This window comes from Onychomys torridus, chromosome 12 (assembly GCF_903995425.1).
Source record: "Onychomys torridus chromosome 12, mOncTor1.1, whole genome shotgun sequence".
Taxonomy (NCBI): Eukaryota; Metazoa; Chordata; class Mammalia; order Rodentia; family Cricetidae; genus Onychomys; species Onychomys torridus.
The window spans coordinates 428909-439443 of NC_050454.1; the positions used below are offsets into that span (position 1 = coordinate 428909).

Genomic DNA, 10535 nt, shown 5'->3' on the forward strand with positions numbered 1-10535 from the left:
ACATAGTATCACTATACAATAATATTTATACACTCATAAAGTATAATGTGTCAAATTGTTAGAATAGTAATTGTCAAATTTCTGTTTTTGATACAATTGACTGTAATGTTATGAATGAAATATGTGAATAATTGTATTAGTGTGTAATAATGAATATACTACTTAATCTTAACAAGTAATAAGTCATCAGAAAGATATAACATGTGTGGGGGACACATTGCATTTCCAATAGGCAACACTACTCTGACATTCTCTAGAATAACAGAAATATGAGTAGAGAGGAAATGATCAAGTTTTTGTGGAAAAGAATGTCCCAAAGACTCTTGTCATGGTCCCCAGGACCTTCTTATTCCTCAGCCTGTAGATGATAGGGATGAGCATGGGGATTAGGATAGTCTAGAAGACAGCCAGAATCTTATCTTCTGTCGGGGAACAGAGACTCCTGGGACTATGGTAAGTGTAGACAAAAGGTGCATAGTAAAATGTCCCCACAGTTAAGTGAGCTGAACATGTGGTGAAGGCCTTTTTTCTTCCTTTCTTTTGAGCGTATATGGAAGACAGCAAAAATGACCCATCCATAGGAAGCTGTGATGCCAAGGAAAGAAAATAGAAGAAACAGGCTTGTATTCACAAATACTATGTACTCATAAACCCAAGTGTCCATATAGGCCAGAGGCAACATGACAGGGACATCACAGAAGAAATGGTTAATGGTCCTAGAATGGCAGAAAGGAATGTGAAAGGCATAGACTGTATGGGCTAAAGAGTTGATTGAGCCCAATATCCAGGATCCTATGATCATCTTCAGACACATCATTTTGCTCATGCAAATAGGATAATGAAGAGGGTGACAGATGGCCACAAAACGGTCATAAGCCGTGGAAGCCAGAAGTAAGCCCTCAGAACCTGCCATGGTCAGAAAGAAAAAGGATTGTACTCCACAGCCCAGTAAGGTAATGCTTTTCTGGCCAGAGAGGAAGTTGAGTGTCATCTTGGGAAAAGTGGTAGAAATATGCATCAGGTCCATGAGAGAGAGCTGACTGAGGAGAAACTACATGGGAGTGTGGAGTTTGGGATCCACAGGAATGAGTTTGATCATTACTGAGTTGCCAAGCAAGGCAAGAGAGAATATGGAGATGATGAACATCAAAAGCAGTAGGCCTGTGTGATTTTGTGGTAACAATCCTAACAAAATGAAATCACTTGAGCTCTGATTCCATTTCTCCATGAAAATGTATTGCTTTCTCTTTCTTCAAAAGTGACCTGAAAGTAAAATGGACTTATCATATAAAGTAGAACAGGAGAATAAAGAAGAACTGGCCTGTATATAATGCTTGAACTGAATTGTTCTTCCTACAGGACCGTCCTTCTGCTGAACTTATTTTGAAATCTGAGCTGAATGTTTCTTCCCCCTTGCCTCTGGCCAAGTTCTCAGTTCAGAGTTACCTGTATGGTCATTTTCAAATCAAGGGTGGCAACATGAGTAAGATAGCTCACACATTTCCTCCTCGATAACTTCATGCAAGACCATTACTCAAGATCATCAAGCCACCTTACTAAGCAAGCCTCTATCTTCTGCATCACTTACTTCCTGGCCCTCTTCCCATAATTGAACACAGTGCAGACAGATCCCAGAGACCTGCTCCTTGTGCTCTGCCTCTCACATTCTCTAATCAATCTTTGCCTTTCCTGAAAATAACATCTACTCTCAATTCACTGTTCTGGAACTAACAGGTTTTCTGTGTGCTCAGATCCACACTAACTGTAAGATGCTACTTCCATAAGGGATACTTTGGTTCGTGTAAATTTTAAAGATATCAATTGGATACACATTCACAATAAAAGTGTTTATACACAAAACAAAATAAATATAATAAATTATATACATTGCCTAATACACCTAATATGTATTTTTGTTTATTTTACCAATGCAAGTATTCTACACACATGCCCCAGTAGTATAAATATTATTTATATACACTGTTTTTCCCTCTTCCTATGTAGCTCAGATCTTTATACTCCACTGAAAGGAGTGAGAAGCCCTTAAAAATATGTTCTTGGGAAAAGAAAATGTGTAGGTGTGCATTCTTGACTCTGCATACCCACATTTTTCAGTAGTTATGTTTTCATTCATTTAATTCTATGTATTTGTGTGGGGTGTGGGTGCATGAATATAAACTCAATGATTCCTTGTATTTTTTTTAAAGTATGGTAAGTAAATGGTAAGAGACAGCTGGGCTGGGACTTGCCTTGAGCCACTAGGTGTAGGCACCATGTAAGCAGGTCTGTGAGAAGTCCCTTTCTCAAAGTGATCAGCAAGGAACAGGGTCAGGAGAGAAAGTAAACAAGGAAAAAAAAAAAAAACCACACACATGATGAGTAATTGGGCAGGGAAGATGTGAGGGCAATTGTGTATGAAGAAGAGGACTTGAAATCTGATCTGGATAAGATGGAAGAACATGGGGAGCACTGTGTTCTTAGGTACATTTCTACACCTCAGATAGAATGCTCATGTTCAGAACGAAGCTTCTGTCGGGACCATGCATAGAAGACTACTTAGAGGGAATAAGAATATCTGATAACTTACCTGGATTTGAAAACAGAACTACACCCCTACCCCACAAAAAAAAAATCACTGATACCTGCTCATTGAGGATAGTGGGTTGCCTACCTGGACACAGGCTCCTGTTTGATGATTCATTGATGTCTATTCCCTGACACAGCACTTACATATATCAGGCTCTCAACCTGTGTGCCTGTTGAAATGAATAAAACATTATCCTTAGAAATGATAGGTTATTCTGATCATACTGACAAAACTGACATTATGTTTAAAATCCAGTCTTCTGCATCATGCCTTGTGAATAAAGAAGAATGTCTTAAGGACACATCCTCGAACACTGGTTTAGTCATAGAGAAAGGGATATTCCAGCCATCCTCTCAGGAGTGTTCCAGCAGCCATCGGTGGACACAGTCTGCACTAAACTTACAGTTCATGTTTGATTTCTATAAAAGGGATATACAGTGTGTGCTCTCAGATCACTTCTCAGTAATTCATGAACACACTTTGAAGACAGTTACTGTAGTAACTATTTTGTTTCCAATGTTTATAAATGGTCATCTTGGCAGTTAATATTGGGGAATAGCTATATTTAAGGGTGTGGATACCTGGACCTTAAGGACTAAGATCTAAGACATTGATCTAAACAGAGCTAAAGATTTTTATATTGATGAAATAGGCTTCTGTGTATGCATGCATGGTTTTTCCAGACAGGGTTTCTTTGTGTAGCCTTGGCTACCATGGAATTTGCTCAGTAGACCAGGCTGGCTTTGAACTCAGAGATCCACCTACCTCTGCCTCCCAAGTGCTGGGATTAAAGGCATGCACCACCACCTTGCCAAATATGGGCTTCATTTAACAAAGAGTCATTGAAAGAATTGTATTATTGATTACATTTTAATTTTTAAAACTTCCAATGGCTTCAAGGCAGATGTAATGTTAGTGTGCCCCGTGAGCATTCCAAAACACATGAAAGACAAAGAGATGTTTAAACCCTATTGTAAAAGTTCTAGTGTATAGAAGTGCTACATATACAGAATGCTAGATTAATTTTTCCAAAGTTACAGATATGTAAACACAACAGGGACACACAGTTAGCAAAAATAATCTACAAAACACAAGACCAGGCAGATAACTGAACATTGACATCTCTGCTTAGTCTGAAAAACTCCATAGGACTCTTGAGAACATGAACCTTAATGAGCTGTCTGCATTCAACATGTGTTAGGTCGTCCGGAAGTACCCATTTCTTTCCTCCATTCCACATCTTAGCTTTTGAGAAACCTCAACACCAAAAAAAAAAAAAAAAAAAAAATGCAGCCTCTTATTTATGGTCACAACCTTCAAAATCAACCCGTTGTAGAATTCAAACATGTTTACAATTTTTCCCTCTTGCATTTTAAGCTCGTCTTTGCTTTTCTAATTTGCTGTGAAAATCCTAGGAAGGACTTCCTCAGTACGAGAAAACCATACCTCCAGAATCTCCCCTAGTTAACCTAACCCAGACCAACTCTGCTCCATAATGTCTTCTGGACTCAGTTTATATACAGATCTTTCACTTGTCTTTGTATTGGTGAGGAAAGGTACCTTCACAGTACAGCCATTCGCCGTACACAGTTTCTTGACAAGTCTTCAGCTTCCCCTCTTTGTTCCAGTTCCCTGCCAGGTACACCACAAGATCATCTCTTTGTGCAGCAACCTCAAAGTCTGAAAATCTGCTTCCTACACAAGAGTCCCTTCTTCTACCAAAATATCAAAAAGAAACTTTTAAGAATTATCTACTACTATTTTATCTTATACATGATGAAAACAAGAGAACATCATTAACTCTCATGAAATATTTACATGTTTACTGCTCATATAAAACATCATTCTTGTGGACCAGGATCTGTACTTAGTGCATGAGCTGGCTGTTTAAAACCTTGGGCTTACACAGGGACACTTTGCTCAGTCTGGAAGGAGGTGACAGGACCTGCCTGTACTGAATCCACCAGGTTTAAATGAATCCCCAGGGGTGCCTTGATCCTGGAGGACATGGGAATGAAGGGGAGGGGCTGGGGGGATGGTGGGGGTGGAGGCAGGAGGGGGGAGGACAAGGGAACAAATGGCTGATGTATAAAATTTAAAACACATAATAATAAAGAAAAAAATTAAATAAAAAAAATAAAACATCATTCTTACTAATTATTTTTAAATGAAACAAAAGAGATATTTTGGATTTATTTCCCACATACTATACCAATGAAAGACAGAATTGTAAATGCTGTATTTTATATGCACAGCCTTGGATCACCAAGCCTTAGATGTTCCTCCTTTTCCTCTAATTGATCCCTCATGTCTAAATCTACAGAGACAAAGCCTTGGCCATTTCTTCTGTCTTGGCTGCTCTGGGTTAGCTCAGTTCTGAACTTAGAGAAATAAATGCATGGTGATTATCACTCCTGCAATGACAGGCTGTCTGAAGATAGACTAAGGAGGGTGACTGCATTATTTCAGAATATGACTTAAGAAATGTAAAGGGTACTGGGCTATATTGTATTATTATAGTCCCCATTTTAAGTGTTGGGCCCAAAGGGGTACAAATTGATATACTGAAACATTGATTGAGACAGAAACTGTACTTTAGTCACAGGTTGATGCAGAGGTCTTGCTTTAAAGTGGATCTTCATACTCAGGGTCATCCAGGCTAACATATCCTCTACTGATTAGAAAAACAAGTTCACCCAAACTAGTGAAAACACATGATCTGTGAACTAATGGCTTAGGAGACCCCATGGAACTGGACCAGGCCCTCTGGATAAGTGAGACAGTTAATTAGCTTGAACTGTATGGGAGGCCCCCAGGCAGTGGAGCCAGGACCTGTCCTTGGTGCATGGGCTGGCTTTTTGGAGCCTGGAGCTTATGCTGGGACACTTTGCTCAGCCTTGGTGTAGGGAGGAGGGAACTGGACATGCCTCAGCTGAGTCTACCAGGCTGGGCTGACTCCTTAGGGGAGACCTTGCCTTGGAGGAGGTAGGAATGGGGGTAGATTGGGGGGGGGCTGGGGAGAAGGAGGGAGGATGGGAGAAACCATGGCCGATATGTAAAATTAAGTTAATTATAAAATAAAAATATTTTTAAAAATTAAAAAAGAAAAAAACAAGTTGATTGAATTTCAAAAGAAATTAAAGACTATGACCTAATATTTAAGTTTTTTACAGTCTGAGGGATGTTTTAGGAACTAGAAGGAGGGATGTATGCTACTTGCCTGTGAAGTGTCTACGTAGAAGCAGAAATGAGGAGATTTTATAATCTTACTGTGCTACTCAATCCACAGTAAGTAGATTAATAAACATTTGTGGTATTTACGATATCTATGAGTGTCCTGGGTCTCATTGTACAAATAGGTGAGAGTTTGTTATTGAATGGCATTGCACTCAACAAATACTAGTGATGGGTGTAGTGTGGAGCAAACTTTTACAAATAGATCCACTCCTTTAATATTACTAGTGGAAAAGTTATAAATGTATATAAATGTATACGAATGTTTATTATTATCCTTTATGGATAACTTCTATATCTATCCATTGCATTGCCTTGGTTTCTTACAATACTTGCATAATCCATATATAACACTGGACTATGACTGAAAAAAAGGCCAAACCATGATGACAGACCTTACCTAAGAATAATAGGAATACAAGAATGAGAAGAACCCTAGCTCAAAGGCCTATGAAATATATTCAACAAAATCATAGAAGAAAAGTTTCCTAATAGAAAAGGACATAGCCATAAGGGTACAAGAAGCTTACAGAACACCAAATAGATTAGATGAGAAAAAAAAAGTTCCCATGCCAGATAATAAACAAAACACTAAACATATAGAATATTTTTTTAAATGACAAGGGAAAAAGTCCAAGTAACATATAAAGACAGACCTATTAGAGTTACATTGAATTCTCAATGGAGATTGTAAAAACCAGAAGGGCCTAGACAGATGTCTATCAGACTCTAAGTAATCATGGATGCCAACTCAGACTAATATAACTAGAAAAAATTTCAGTTACCATAAATGGAAATCATAAGATACTTTATGACAAAGTCAAATTTAAAGAATATCTATCAACAAATCCACCTAACAAACACAGGTTAACAGAATAGATACAAAAACAAGATCCATCCTCTGCTATATACAGGAAACACCTCAACACCAAAACCTGGCTCCAGGTTTGTTTTTATTTAATAAGACCTTCTAGCAATTCGTGCTACAAAAGATAGACATTACCTTATAGTAAAGAGTTGAAAAGAAGATTTTTCCAAGCAAATGAATATAGGAAGCATGCTGGTGTAGCTATTCTAATACTTAACAAAGTAGATTTACAATCAAAATTAATCAAAAGAGAGGTCAGCACATCTTTAAAGTCTACAGGCTGATTTAATTCCACAGTTTTTTCTATTATCCAATGTCTCTCCTCAGCTGTCATTCCTTTTTCATTAGCATTTAGAAAATCCAAAGAATTCTGCAGCAAAGCATTATGCAATCTATTTCTGAGGGTCTTTATTGCTCCCTTCTATTTGTTTACCATATCCTTCAGAGTTCAATTTGATCTTTCTATGACTGCTTGCCCTGTAGGATTGTGTATTATACCTATAATATGCTTTATATTGTAATAAGAAAAAAACTGTTTCATTTTAATATGCTGGGTCATTGTTGGTCTTAATTTGTTCAGGTATACCCATGGTGGCCATAACTTCTAGTAAATGTGTGATTACAGAATCAGCCTTTTCAGAACTCAAAGCAGTTGCCCATTAAAGTCCTGAATAGGTATCAATGGTGTGGTGTATACATTTTAATTTTCCAAATTCTACAAAATGAAACACATCCTTCTGCCAAATTTTATTCCTTTGAGTGCCCTTTGGGTTACTTCCTGAGGTAGTGGAGTTTGGTTGTAGAAAGAACAAGTAGAACATTTCCTTATAATTTCCTTGGCTTATTGCTAAGTGATGGAAAAATCATTTTTCAAACCCTTGCTATTGACATGATGTTTTTATGAAATTCTGAGGGCTCCAGAACATTTCCTATCAATAGTTGTTCAATTTCAACATTATCTTGTGCTAGAGGGCCCGCAGACCCATATAGGATCAGATGTGTGTTATATATGAGGGATGATTCCTATTCCTGATTATTTCTTGTAAGTGAATAATGAAGTTAATTCTGACTCATCAGGAATAAATTCAGCAGTTTTAATGTGTGAAACAACTCTGCATACTGAGAGTCAGTAACTATGTTAAGATTTTGGAGATCAGCCCTCTGTCAGATGTGGGGAGCATAAAGAACTTTTCCCATTCTGTAGGCTGTTGTTTTGTCTTATTGACAGTGTTCTTAACCTTACAGAAGCTTTGAAATTTGCTGGTGGGACATTATCTATTGCCTGTGTTTCCATGGGTGCATCTTACTTCCTTGGGTTGGAGTTAGCCTCTAGTACTTGTCTATGGGTCTGGATTTATGGATTGGTATTGTTTAAATCTGGTTCTCTGTCTATGGCTATTGAAAGTTTTGCTGGGTATAGTAGTCTGGGCTGGCATCTGTGGTCTCTTGGTGTCTGCAGAGCATCTGTCCAGGACCTTCTGGCTTTCAGGGTCTTCACTGAGAAGTTGGATTAATTCTGATAGGTCTGTCTTTATATATTGCTTGGCCTTTTTCCTTTGCAGCTCCTAATAATATTTCTTTATTCTGTGTGTTTACTGTTTTGTTTATTATGTGGCAAGGGACATTTGGGGGGGAGGGGTCCAGTCTATTTGATCTTCTGTAAGCTTCTTATCTTCATAGGCATATCCTTCTTAGGTTAGGAATGTTTTCTTCCATGATTTTGTTGAATATATTTTCTGAGCCTTTGAACTAGAATTATTCTCCTTCTTCTAACCATATTATTCATAGGTTTTGTCTTTTCATGATGACCCAGATTTCCTGAACGTTTTGTGTTTGACCAATGAACCTATTCCTCTATCATATCTTCAGTGCCTGAGATTCTCTATTCCATCTCTTGTATTCTGTTGGTTATGCTTGCATCTATAATTCTTGTTCATTTACCCAGATTTTCCATTTCCAGAATTCCCTCAGTTTGTGTTTTCTTTATTACCTCTATTTCAATTTTCAAGTTTTGAACTATTTCTTTCACTTGTTTGATTTTTTTTCTTGTCTTTCTTGGCTTTATTTAAGGAATTTATTGATTTCTTCCAATTTTTTGTTTGTCTTTTACTCCATTTCTTTGAGAAAATTTTTCATTTCCTCTTTAGGGGCCTCTATCATCTTCATAAAGTTATTTTTGTTTGTTTGTTTTTCAACACAGGGTTTCTCTGTGTAGTTTTGGTGCCTGTCCTGGAATTTGCTCTGTAGAGAAAGGCTGGCTTCAAACTCACACAGATCTGCCTGGCTCTGTGTTCTGAGTGCTGGAATTAAAGGTGTGCACCACCACTGCCCAGCCATAAAGTTATTTTTAAGGTTGTTTCTTCTGCTTCATCTGTATTGGGATGTTCAGGTTTTGCTGTTGTAGAATCATTAGTTTCTGGTGGTGCCATATTGCTCTTTATGTTGTTGAATGTATTCTTACACTGCCATTTACCCAACTGGGTTTGGGATAATTATAGGTGTTGATTGGTTTTGTTTGTTTTTTGTTCTTTGAGGGGTTTTTTTTTTTTTTTTGGCAGGAGGCATCTGATCACTGTTTCAATCTCTTTATTAGCTATGCATCTGTTTTGACTATTGAAACCTTCTTGATTTATATTTGTTAGATAAGCTGGATCTCAAAATCCATGCACTTCATTTAGATTTTCCAACTTAATAGAGTTTAGGCCAAGAATCTGTCAATCATCTTTGTTGTCTTAAAGACTCATTGATTCTTTGTACTGTTTTCTAGTTCATTCATGTGTGATCTGATTTTTATTATTTCTTGCCATTACTGAGTTGGAGCTTAATTTGTTCTTTCTCTGGCTTGAGTTGCATCATTACACATTTATTTTTGGTCTTTCTGAATTTAAAATGAAAGCACTTAGAGCTATAAATTTCCCTCATAAGACTGGTTTTAATGTGTCCCAGAGGTTTTGTTGTGTTGTGGTTTCCTTTTTACTTAGGTGTAGAATTATGTATGTCTTTACTTCTGACCCTTTCATCACTCAGTAATGAGTTGCTTAATCTTGAGTCTGTGTGATTATTAGAGAATTGTTTGCTGTCAATTTTAAGTTTTATCACATATTGATCAGATGTAACACATGGGGTTAATTAAGTTTTTATGAATTTGTTATGATTTATTTTGTTTGTTTTCAAAGATGTGGTCTATTTTAGTGAAGTTTCCATGCATATTTGATGTTTGGGCAGAATATTGTGTGGATATCTGTTAAGTCTGTTTTATGTATAATGTCATTTAATTCTTACGTTTCTCTGTTTTTCATCCAGATGACCTGTCCATTAAAGAAAGTGGGGTACTGGAATAGCTTAACATTATTGAGTTGGTGTTAATCTGTGTCTTTATTTCTGGCAGTATGTCTTTTTATAAAATTGTGAACACCAAAATTGGGTTTATATATGGTTTAGGATTGTAATGTCCTCTTTTTTTTTTTAAGCTGAGGATCGAACCCAGGGACTTGCACTTGCCTACCACTGAGCTAAATCCCCAACCCATTTTTTTATGTAATGTCCTCTTAATCATTCCATTTATTAGAATAAAGTGATCTTCTTTATCTCTTATGTCTAGTTTCAGTTTTGCACCTATTTTATCAGATATTTGGATATGAATGCCTACTTGTTTCCTTGTTCTGTTTGTCAGGAATACTTTTATGCAATCTTTGACTTTAAGGAACTGCCTGTCTTTAAAGTTAAGATGAGTTGCTTGTACAGAACAGAAAGATGGCTTTTGTTTCCTGATCCATTTGTCTAGCCTGTGTCTGTTCAATGAATCCAGAGTTAGGGGCAATAATATTAAAAATTAGTATTGAAAAC

The 10535-nt window shown here is 37.1% G+C and overlaps 1 pseudogene; it reads right to left on the reverse strand.

Moving 5' to 3' along the window:
* Window positions 1-288: 288 nt before the first annotated feature.
* Window positions 289-1228, reverse strand: LOC118594220 (annotated as a pseudogene).
* Window positions 1229-10535: the final 9307 nt, after the last annotated feature.